Consider the following 12,377-nt stretch of genomic DNA (forward strand, 5'->3'; position numbering starts at 1 on the left):
ACTGGACCTCAGGCAATAAAGTTCAGTGATCTCCAGGAGATGGGAAATAAATGAAGTGATCCCTCTAATTGCCCTACCTTACTTCTCTGAGAGAGTTTCCAGGTCATGGTAAAGGGAAGAGAAGTCCTGGCAGAGACTGGTGGACCCCCTGACTGAGGAAATGGAGCTGAGAGTCTGGGAAAACCAACGTAACTAGAGTTCCCAAAGCAGAGTATCAGAGAGAAAAGAAGTGCACAGACAAAGAACTCTGGAGACATGCAGAGGGATCTCTTGAGAATTCAACAAAGTATTGGTCAGTACATTTGTGTGAGGAATTCCCTGATGCCAGGAAAAGAACCACATGAAAGGATTAATAATAAGAATAACTGGATATCACACAGGGTTGTAGGAATAGTACCTGTTCCTACAAGTCAGACTGCAAAACCTCATGATGCTCAGAAAGGACTTGTCTCCGTAGTTGCATACAGTGAGCTCCACACTAAAGGCTACTTGGACTCCTACCCAACGAATCTTACACACTAGACCTAAAAGAATAAAATTGTTCTGAGTAACTTGATTTCACCCAAAACAAAGCCCAAGCATTTTACAGGAATATATATATATATATATAGCAAATAATAAACTAAACCTCACAATATCTGGGATCATATGAAAAATTGCCAAGGATGCAAAGAAGTAGGAAAATATGACCCATACTGAGGAGAAAAGGCAATCAATCAAAACTAACCCATAATCCATACAGATGTTAGAACTGGCAGAAAAGAACATTTAAAAAGTTATTATACATGAAGAAAAGTTATTACAACTGCATTTCATATGTTAATAAACCCAGAATAAACACTGAAAATGTTAAGTATAGGCATGGAAAATGTAAAACAGACCCAAATTGTGCTTCTAGAGATTAAAAACAATGTCTAAATGAAAAAGATACGGAACGAGGTTAATGGCAGATTAGACACTGCAGAAGAAAGGGTCAGTGAACATTAAGGCATAGCAATAGAAACTATCCAAAATGAAACAAAAAGAGTAACAAAACAAAACAACAACAAAAATGAATAGAGCCTCAGTGAGTTGTGCAACAACGTCAAGTGGCCTAATACATGGGTACTTAGAGTCCATGAAGGAGAGGAGAAATACAACAATTTGAAGAAATAATAGCCAACACTTTTCCAAATTGGTAAACACTATAAACCCACAAAGTCAAGAAGATCAATGAACTGTAAGCATAAGAAACATGGACAAAACTACACCAAGGCACAAAAAATAATCAAATTGCTCAAAACCAGCAATAAAGAGAAAAATTTAAAAGCAGCCAGAGGAAAAAACTATACACTACGTACAGAGGAACAAAGATAACAACGACAGCAGATTTCTTGCTGGAAACAATGTAAAGGAGAACTCAGTGGAATAACACCTTTAAAGTAGTGCATTGAATTCTATCAAGCTAGAATTCTATACCCAGATCTGTCCAAACAAAAGCAAAATGAAGACTATCTCAGACATACAAAAGCTGAAAGAATTCATTACTAGTAGACTTTCACTATAAGAAAGGGTAAAAGAAGTATTTTTAAGCAGGAGGAAAATGACACTTGTTTGGAATATGGATCTACACAAACGATTAAGAATACTGGAATTGGGACTTCCCTGGTGGTTCAGTGGTTAAGAATCTGCCTGCCAGTGCAGGGGACACGGGTCCCATCCCTGGTCTCGGAAAGTCCCACATGCTGTGGAGCAACTAAGTCCGTGCGCCACAACTCCTGAGCCCGCGCGTCTAGAGCCCGTACTCCACAACAAGAGAAGCCACCGCAATGAGAAGCCCGTGCACCGCAATGAAGACCCAACGCAGCCAAAAAAGAAAAAAGGAAACAAAAAATCCTGGGAATATACTTTTCAGTAAAAGAACAAAGTGTATCTCAGTCCTCATGACTAAAGAGAAGAATCAAGTAGTAGTGGGTGGAAAGGTGGCTTTGATTCTCAAGTTTGTGGGTTCTGAATCTGAATGAATTATTGTCCTTACCTCAATGAGACAGAGAATTGTAACCAAAATCGTCACTACTACAGTTACAGATATTGCCAAGATGAGTTTGTTGTTACAGCCATATCCTGGAACTTCTTTTGTGAGCTAAAAAAATAAATGACAAATTTTTTAAAAACAAGGAGATACAAGGGATGAAAGCTAACTCTTCTTAAACCTATTCTAAACAATAGCTAACTATTCTTAAACTACTATAAAACCCAATCCTTCCAGGCGAGTAGCTTCTATAAGAACAAGCTAAATTTAGTGTTATTAATCTTATCATTAGCCTTTTCTTCTACAATTTATTTACCTACAATTTAGTTGTCCTGTGTTATGTCCTCTTCTCGTCTACCCTAGGAATAGTGGCACACTCTCTAAATGAGCCAAGTGGGAGATCACTGTCTTAGCCAGTTTCACGGCTGAAGGTAAGATACAGACTAGGAGCCCGTGGTATTCCTGCTTGGGCACGTTCATGGCATGTCCTAAACTGAGTAAAAGTCCAGGTCCCATGTTTCAGGGGTTCTCCTCACCTCACTTGACTCCTGCTCTTTCTGCTCACTCTGGGCTTCTGTGCTCTCACTGACAGAGTTGTCACTTTTCCACTGGTCCGTATCCCATTCCGCTTTGGACACCTTTACTTCTTGCTGCTTGCTGAGAAGCTTCATCAGGAGGCCTGTTCTAGAGATGAGGTTGGCACAGGCCAGCTGCACGTGGGTCTCCGAGCAGTCTATTTTCAAAGTCTGGATAACATGAGAAATGAGCCTTCGCATGACATTGTTGGGGATGAGGGACCGCAGCTGCTGCTTTAGCTGAGTTTCAACTTGATCACCCGGGGATGTGAACCCCAGGAAAGTGAAGCCTGTGGGCTTAGAGGATAATTCAGTGCCCGTGTTGTGCTACTCCCATTGTGTTTCGTTGGTGTGTTGAACAGTTGGCATACTGTTGTCTGCAGCAACAGTAGAATGTGCAGTGGAGACGTTCCTATGGGTAGTGTTTCCAGGGCTGGTTCCTCCTGGCAGACTAGAGTTTCCTGTAGAAATAATTTCTTCAGAAACGTTTTGTGCAGTATTGTTTTCTGAAGTGGTGTTTTCTATCGAAGGGTCTGAAAGAGAAAATAATTCTGGAAAAGGATTTTCCTGAGAAGTCACTTCTCCTGAAGATGAAACAGGCTCTCGCGGAGGGGAATTTATGAGACTCCTCCCTACAGAGAACGGAGGAGGGCTTGCAAGCATCATTCTATTGGGTGAACTTTTCTTTCTGAACTTTTGACTCCTTTTGACTTTGGGTTTTCTGTGGACCCGATGAGTCCTAATTTTATGGAAGATGTATTTTTTTCCCAGAATGTGAGATTAGTTCAAAATCCTTAATATTTCTAACTCTAGCCTTTGCATCTTCTAAAACAAGTATAGTGTTGGATAAGTCTTTTGATTTGCTTTTAACCTCAGGTGGGGATTCTGGAGGGATGGAGGCAGAAGGCCTGCCCTTGAAGTACTGTTTCAGGGTAGAGGAACCTGCTGCCTTGTGTTCCTTTATGAATGAAGACTCTGCATTGGAGGACTTTCCCACCAGCTTCCTGGGCCTCTGCACCATGAGTAGCTGTTTCAGCTTTCTTGGGGATGGCCTCCTGAGCCTTCTTTCTTCGGCAGTGCTCGCCACAGATGGCTGGGCATTCTGTTTCCCCCAGACGCTCTCATCTCCCACTGCTTGGAGGTGCATTTTCTGTAGGCCCCTCGGGCCCTTGAGGACCCTGTTCACTCTCAGCAGCTTTTCCTCTGTACTCTTAGTCTTTGCTAGGCTGTCTTTCTGTGGTTGGGCAGTTTCCAACTTCTTTTGAAAGATGTAGCGTTTATACATGGCACTTAAAAGGTTGGAACGCGTACGCGTGGCAGGTTTTTCTTCCTTTTTCACCTCATCCATTTTTTCCTGAGTTTCTGCATCTAACAAATTTTCCAGAAAATGGAGTTTCCTCCATCTATTTTTATTAGTTGAATTGTTGCGTGCACGTTTAACAGAAGGGCTCCTTGTATTGTTTTTCAAAAGGCCCAGCGGCATATCTCCATCTTGTGTATTTGAAAAAAGAAGTTGAAGGAATGGTAATAATGTTGATTCCACATCTCCTAGATCTCCCTCTGAGATATAAGGCAGTATGTAATTTCGTGCCCTGATAACATCACTGTTATTATTAAAGTCCAGCTGCTCATTCATGAAGCCTGACAAGCTGACAGCACTTTTATCTGAGGATGCCCTCTCTGACTCAATAGTCAGCTCGGGGCTGTTGTTCTTCTTCCACGCTTGTAACACCTTCATCAACGATCCTTCTGCATTCTCTAGGGATGTTTCTTCATCTGGCAAAAAAGAGGAGACTGTTTTTGATCACTGAAGACTGATGGGACAGCTTTTTGTCAGGCCACAGCCAAATAAATTAGGAATCAGTCAACGTTTGAGTGCCACTTAGGAGAAAAAGAAACCCACACTTAAGCCTATGACTGGCAACAAGAAAATGTGAAAAAGGTATCTCTTGAAAAAGTGGCTATCTACTCAGAAAATTCTGTAGCGTGAAATATAGTCACTATATTCAGGATTACTCCACTGGTTCCCAGGGGCCAGTACTCAAGAATAGCCAAGGCTGGAAGACAAATCCTCCCCTACTCAGCTGGACTCTCTGCAGATCTACTGTGACTCCTCACATTCACATACCCCATCCTGTCCTGCCTCAGAGGCAGAGGAGTGTGAGGCTTCCTCTCTCCACCTCTTCAGTGAGCTTGCGTTCTTGCTACTGTCACAGATGACCACGACAACAACCGCCACAAACAGGTGGTCACCTGGACATGCCCTTCTCCACCCACCCACCGAGTCCTTTGCTCACTCCCTGCTTCCATATATCCCAGCCGCCATAACAGAAGGCTCTATACAGAAAAAAACACTATGTCCGCCCTGGCTCTTTGCTAAAATTTGGCCAGGGATCTGGGGTATAAGTTAAGAGATTTGCCAGATTGCATGCCAATGCGGAATGTACAACAAATCAATGGAATAATACTTGAGGTCCTAAAATGTAGAAGGCAGAAAGCAACTTCTGTCAGATGGCTACTTTGCTTTCATTTCATTTTACTTCTAATATTTCCAGCTTTACTGGGGGAACCATCCAAAGCTTCTGACTGTGTGAAGGTAATGTGTACCATTGTGTAGCTGGGCTTCTCTTCCAAAAGGATTAAAAGTATTTTTGGTGAGGGTCAAAGGAGGAGGGAAGGGTCATGAGAAAGGAGGAGCATGGGCTTGCAGAGAGCCCCAAACTGGGGATAGGAGATCAGGGCACTAGGATCATAGCACTTAACACCTCTGATCTTGTTTTTCCTCACCTGTAAAAGGAGATGAAAAATGCCTTTTCTGCACACTTCTGGGCGAGAAGGGAGCAAGATAATTAGTAAAACAATTGTTTGGGGGAGTTCCCTGGTGGTCTAGTGGTTGGCACCGAGCACTTCCCCTGCTGTGGCCCGGGTTCAATCCCTGGGTGGGGAACTAAGATCCCACAAGCTGTGTGGCACGGCCAAAAAAAAAAAAAAAATTGTGTTGAAAAATCAGCAATATTGTCTTTACAGAAGTAGTAAAGTGTTACTATATATGACGTGCTCTAGATCACTGAAAGAGACCTGTATTCAAGCTACCTGGGCAGGAAAGCACATTTTGGAAGTCATCAAGTTAGTGCCAATAAATCTGATACATAGAAAAATAGTTGAAAGCCCCTGAGTGTTTTGTGGATAGAAAAGCTTGAGATTCAGAGCAAGTTCAGAGCTGGACAGTCTAAGAATAAACTAGCTCTCCCATCCATTAGAAGGGCTAGGTAGCAGCTTCTGGTTATGGAACCAGAAACTCTCAGGCTCCCAATAGGACATAAAACAGCATCACTTGTACTCTTTATAAAATTGCAGAAACAAATAAAAGAAACAAAATTATATTTACACCTGTCCTATAAGACAAAGGGTAGTTGAGACCTAATGTATATAAAATCAGTTTACAAACTGTGATGCACTCTACGAATAAGTTCTCATTTGCCGAGAGCACAGCATAGGATATGTGGCCGTTAATGTGAATTCCCTTCCCCCTTCCATGCCTTTCTCTTGTTCCTTTATGTATGCGGATCAGTTACATTATTAAGCTAACTATGTACCTGAGCTCTTATTAGCTTAATAACGTAACCAAGAATCTGATTTTTAGCAAGGGGGTAGTTCTTAGAAACGTAGGGAGCTGGAACGCTGAATGAATGAATTAAAATAATGCAATTACATCATTAATTTGAAAATGTATCATCATTGATTAAAAATAAAAATTATTAAAAAATTAAATTAAAATTAAAAAATTTATTATCCCGCAATTGAGACTCACCACAACGTGTGACGTCTGTCAGGCATTCACTGTCACAACGCAGCTTGACTGTCTTACAGACAACCTCAATAGTATTTTTAAATTGGCAGAGGCAGCAGGCCATACGGCTAGGTAAGACCCTATAAAGGGAAACACAGGTAATTAAATTCGTGGTAAAAGAGTTACTTGAGTGGGTAGACGAGGTAGGCCAAGGCCACCACAGACCAGTGCAAAAAGGAGTTCTTGGGGCATATGGACTGGAGAACTGGATAGGGGCCGGTTGGCCAATTGCTGCTCTTGACTGTTGTAAGTAAATATAGAGGAGGAGAGAGGTGCCCAACAGAAGGATTAGGATGGCAGTAGGTATGGTATGCCTAGAAAAAAGGGAATAGGGATTAGAATTGGGTGACATTGATCTGTAGTTTAATTCAGAAGTATCTCCTTCCAACCCGAAAGCCTCACTTGGGGTTGAGAGTACGCAGGAAGAAGGCGGACTTCTAAGAAGAGTCTGAATAAGACCGCACCTTCTGGAGTCCTTTTCTCAGTTCCTATTTGTGAGTAGTAATATATTAGAAATCATTCTAGTAAGAAAAAAGCATCGTGTGGTTAAACAATAACAGAGATCGCATTGGCCAAATCTGGACAAAAGGAACATTCCAAAGAATAACACTATCGTTATAATAAGGTATAACATAGTTACTTTTTAAAAAAGCACATGAGTTCATAATGATACTCAAAATGAAAAGTGGGGGAGCTCTTCTTTATAGAATAATGTCAGCTAATAAATGCAAAAGGAATGATAGAATTAGGAAAGTGTCATTTGGCAACTATCAATGTAATAATCGATTCAGACAAGGATTATCATTGATGCACAGTTGGGTGAAGAGTTGTTTGAAAGTAGGATCTTCACTGATCCCAACGTATCACCCCACATATTATTTATCAATTACCAAGGGGAAAAATAACTTTACAATGGAGAGATATGGAAGATACCACCTCAGTCAAGTGATCAAACTTAGCACTGGGCCACCTGAAGTGATGAAGTATGAAGAATACATCACCTATATAGTATTCTTCCCCAAAATGTTTACTTTGAATCTAATGAGGAAACAGACAAATCCAGACTGTGGGGCAATTGACAAGACAACTGGCTTAGACTCTTCAAAAATGCCAATGTCATAAAACATCAAAAAAAATAGTAGGGAAATATTCTAGATTAAAGGAAACAAAGACATGACATGCAATGCCTAATCTTTAACTGGACCCTGTATCAAAACAAAACAGACTTAAACTATGTTATTGGCTTCTGGCCAAGATGAAGTAACAAGGACCAATTTGACCTCCCACCTGAAACAATGAAAACATCAGACAGGACATATGAAACAACAGTTTTCAAGAAACTGGACCTCAGGCAATAAAGTTCAGTGATCTCCAGGAGATGGGAAATAAATGAAGTGATCCCTCTAATTGCCCTACCTTACTTCTCTGAGAGAGTTTCCAGGTCATGGTAAAGGGAAGAGAAGTCCTGGCAGAGACTGGTGGACCCCCTGACTGAGGAAATGGAGCTGAGAGTCTGGGAAAACCAACGTAACTAGAGTTCCCAAAGCAGAGTATCAGAGAGAAAAGAAGTGCACAGACAAAGAACTCTGGAGACATGCAGAGGGATCTCTTGAGAATTCAACAAAGTATTGGTCAGTACATTTGTGTGAGGAATTCCCTGATGCCAGGAAAAGAACCACATGAAAGGATTAATAATAAGAATAACTGGATATCACACAGGGTTGTAGGAATAGTACCTGTTCCTACAAGTCAGACTGCAAAACCTCATGATGCTCAGAAAGGACTTGTCTCCGTAGTTGCATACAGTGAGCTCCACACTAAAGGCTACTTGGACTCCTACCCAACGAATCTTACACACTAGACCTAAAAGAATAAAATTGTTCTGAGTAACTTGATTTCACCCAAAACAAAGCCCAAGCATTTTACAGGAATATATATATATATATATAGCAAATAATAAACTAAACCTCACAATATCTGGGATCATATGAAAAATTGCCAAGGATGCAAAGAAGTAGGAAAATATGACCCATACTGAGGAGAAAAGGCAATCAATCAAAACTAACCCATAATCCATACAGATGTTAGAATTGGCAGAAAAGAACATTTAAAAAGTTATTATACATGAAGAAAAGTTATTACAACTGCATTTCGTATGTTAATAAACCCAGAATAAACACTGAAAATGTTAAGTATAGGCATGGAAAATGTAAAACAGACCCAAATTGTGCTTCTAGAGATTAAAAACAATGTCTAAATGAAAAAGATACGGAACGAGGTTAATGGCAGATTAGACACTGCAGAAGAAAGGGTCAGTGAACATTAAGGCATAGCAATAGAAACTATCCAAAATGAAACAAAAAGAGTAACAAAACAAAACAACAACAAAAATGAATAGAGCCTCAGTGAGTTGTGCAACAACGTCAAGTGGCCTAATACATGGGTACTTAGAGTCCATGAAGGAGAGGAGAAATACAACAATTTGAAGAAATAATAGCCAACACTTTTCCAAATTGGTAAACACTATAAACCCACAAAGTCAAGAAGATCAATGAACTGTAAGCATAAGAAACATGGACAAAACTACACCAAGGCACAAAAAATAATCAAATTGCTCAAAACCAGCAATAAAGAGAAAAATTTAAAAGCAGCCAGAGGAAAAAACTATACACTACGTACGGAGGAACAAAGATAACGACGACAGCAGAATTCGTGCTGGAAACAATGTAAAGGAGAACTCAGTGGAATAACACCTTTAAAGTAGTGCATTGAATTCTATCAAGCTAGAATTCTATACCCAGATCTGTCCAAACAAAAGCAAAATGAAGACTATCTCAGACATACAAAAGCTGAAAGAATTCATTACTAGTAGACTTTCACTATAAGAAAGGGTAAAAGAAGTATTTTTAAGCAGGAGGAAAATGACACTTGTTTGGAATATGGATCTACACAAACGATTAAGAATACTGGAATTGGGACTTCCCTGGTGGTTCAGTGGTTAAGAATCTGCCTGCCGGTGCAGGGGACACGGGTCCCATCCCTGGTCTCGGAAAGTCCCACATGCTGTGGAGCAACTAAGTCCGTGCGCCACAACTCCTGAGCCCGCGCGTCTAGAGCCCGTACTCCACAACAAGAGAAGCCACCGCAATGAGAAGCCCGTGCACCGCAATGAAGACCCAACGCAGCCAAAAAAGAAAAAAGGAAACAAAAAATCCTGGGAATATACTTTTCAGTAAAAGAACAAAGTGTATCTCAGTCCTCATGACTAAAGAGAAGAATCAAGTAGTAGTGGGTGGAAAGGTGGCTTTGATTCTCAAGTTTGTGGGTTCTGAATCTGAATGAATTATTGTCCTTACCTCAATGAGACAGAGAATTGTAACCAAAATCGTCACTACTACAGTTACAGATATTGCCAAGATGAGTTTGTTGTTACAGCCATATCCTGGAACTTCTTTTGTGAGCTAAAAAAATAAATGACAAATTTTTTAAAAACAAGGAGATACAAGGGATGAAAGCTAACTCTTCTTAAACCTATTCTAAACAATAGCTAACTATTCTTAAACTACTATAAAACCCAATCCTTCCAGGCGAGTAGCTTCTATAAGAACAAGCTAAATTTAGTGTTATTAATCTTATCATTAGCCTTTTCTTCTACAATTTATTTACCTACAATTTAGTTGTCCTGTGTTATGTCCTCTTCTCGTCTACCCTAGGAATAGTGGCACACTCTCTAAATGAGCCAAGTGGGAGATCACTGTCTTAGCCAGTTTCACGGCTGAAGGTAAGATACAGACTAGGAGCCCGTGGTATTCCTGCTTGGGCACGTTCATGGCATGTCCTAAACTGAGTAAAAGTCCAGGTCCCATGTTTCAGGGGTTCTTCTCACCTCACTTGACTCCTGCTCTTTCTGCTCACTCTGGGCTTCTGTGCTCTCACTGACAGAGTTGTCACTTTTCCACTGGTCCGTATCCCATTCCGCTTTGGACACCTTTACTTCTTGCTGCTTGCTGAGAAGCTTCATCAGGAGGCCTGTTCTAGAGATGAGGTTGGCACAGGCCAGCTGCACGTGGGTCTCCGAGCAGTCTATTTTCAAAGTCTGGATAACATGAGAAATGAGCCTTCGCATGACATTGTTGGGGATGAGGGACCGCAGCTGCTGCTTTAGCTGAGTTTCAACTTGATCACCCGGGGATGTGAACCCTAGGAAAGTGAAGCCTGTGGGCTTAGAGGATAATTCAGTGCCCGTGTTGTGCTACTCCCATTGTGTTTCGTTGGTGTGTTGAACAGTTGGCATACTGTTGTCTGCAGCAACAGTAGAATGTGCAGTGGAGACGTTCCTATGGGTAGTGTTTCCAGGGCTGGTTCCTCCTGGCAGACTAGAGTTTCCTGTAGAAATAATTTCTTCAGAAACGTTTTGTGCAGTATTGTTTTCTGAAGTGGTGTTTTCTATCGAAGGGTCTGAAAGAGAAAATAATTCTGGAAAAGGATTTTCCTGAGAAGTCACTTCTCCTGAAGATGAAACAGGCTCTCGCGGAGGGGAATTTATGAGACTCCTCCCTACAGAGAACGGAGGAGGGCTTGCAAGCATCATTCTATTGGGTGAACTTTTCTTTCTGAACTTTTGACTCCTTTTGACTTTGGGTTTTCTGTGGACCCGATGAGTCCTAATTTTATGGAAGATGTATTTTTTTCCCAGAATGTGAGATTAGTTCAAAATCCTTAATATTTCTAACTCTAGCCTTTGCATCTTCTAAAACAAGTATAGTGTTGGATAAGTCTTTTGATTTGCTTTTAACCTCAGGTGGGGATTCTGGAGGGATGGAGGCAGAAGGCCTGCCCTTGAAGTACTGTTTCAGGGTAGAGGAACCTGCTGCCTTGTGTTCCTTTATGAATGAAGACTCTGCATTGGAGGACTTTCCCACCAGCTTCCTGGGCCTCTGCACCATGAGTAGCTGTTTCAGCTTTCTTGGGGATGGCCTCCTGAGCCTTCTTTCTTCGGCAGTGCTCGCCACAGATGGCTGGGCATTCTGTTTCCCCCAGACGCTCTCATCTCCCACTGCTTGGAGGTGCATTTTCTGTAGGCCCCTCGGGCCCTTGAGGACCCTGTTCACTCTCAGCAGCTTTTCCTCTGTACTCTTAGTCTTTGCTAGGCTGTCTTTCTGTGGTTGGGCAGTTTCCAACTTCTTTTGAAAGACGTAGCGTTTATACATGGCACTTAAAAGGTTGGAACGCGTACGCGTGGCAGGTTTTTCTTCCTTTTTCACCTCATCCATTTTTTCTTGAGTTTCTGCATCTAACAAATTTTCCAGAAAATGGAGTTTCCTCCATCTATTTTTATTAGTTGAATTGTTGCGTGCACGTTTAACAGAAGGGCTCCTTGTATTGTTTTTCAAAAGGCCCAGCGGCATATCTCCATCTTGTGTATTTGAAAAAAGAAGTTGAAGGAATGGTAATAATGTTGATTCCACATCTCCTAGATCTCCCTCTGAGATATAAGGCAGTATGTAATTTCGTGCCCTGATAATATCACTGTTATTATTAAAGTCCAGCTGCTCATTCATGAAGCCTGACAAGCTGACAGCACTTTTATCTGAGGATGCCCTCTCTGACTCAATAGTCAGCTCGGGGCTGTTGTTCTTCTTCCACGCTTGTAACACCTTCATCAACGATCCTTCTGCATTCTCTAGGGATGTTTCTTCATCTGGCAAAAAAGAGGAGACTGTTTTTGATCACTGAAGACTGATGGGACAGCTTTTTGTCAGGCCACAGCCAAATAAATTAGGAATCAGTCAACGTTTGAGTGCCACTTAGGAGAAAAAGAAACCCACACTTAAGCCTATGACTGGCAACAAGAAAATGTGAAAAAGGTATCTCTTGAAAAAGTGGCTATCTACTCAGAAAATTCTGTAGCGTGAAATATAGTCACTATATTCAGGATTAC

At 41.3% G+C, this 12,377-nt stretch overlaps 1 pseudogene; it reads right to left on the reverse strand.

Moving 5' to 3' along the window:
* LOC137755301 (RAD52 motif-containing protein 1-like) overlaps positions 1-12,377 on the reverse strand; it is a 227,810-nt pseudogene that overhangs the window by 152,958 nt on the left and 62,475 nt on the right.

The sequence above is a fragment of the Eschrichtius robustus genome, chromosome 20 (genome assembly GCF_028021215.1).
Source record: "Eschrichtius robustus isolate mEscRob2 chromosome 20, mEscRob2.pri, whole genome shotgun sequence".
Lineage (NCBI taxonomy): Eukaryota > Metazoa > Chordata > Mammalia > Artiodactyla > Eschrichtiidae > Eschrichtius > Eschrichtius robustus.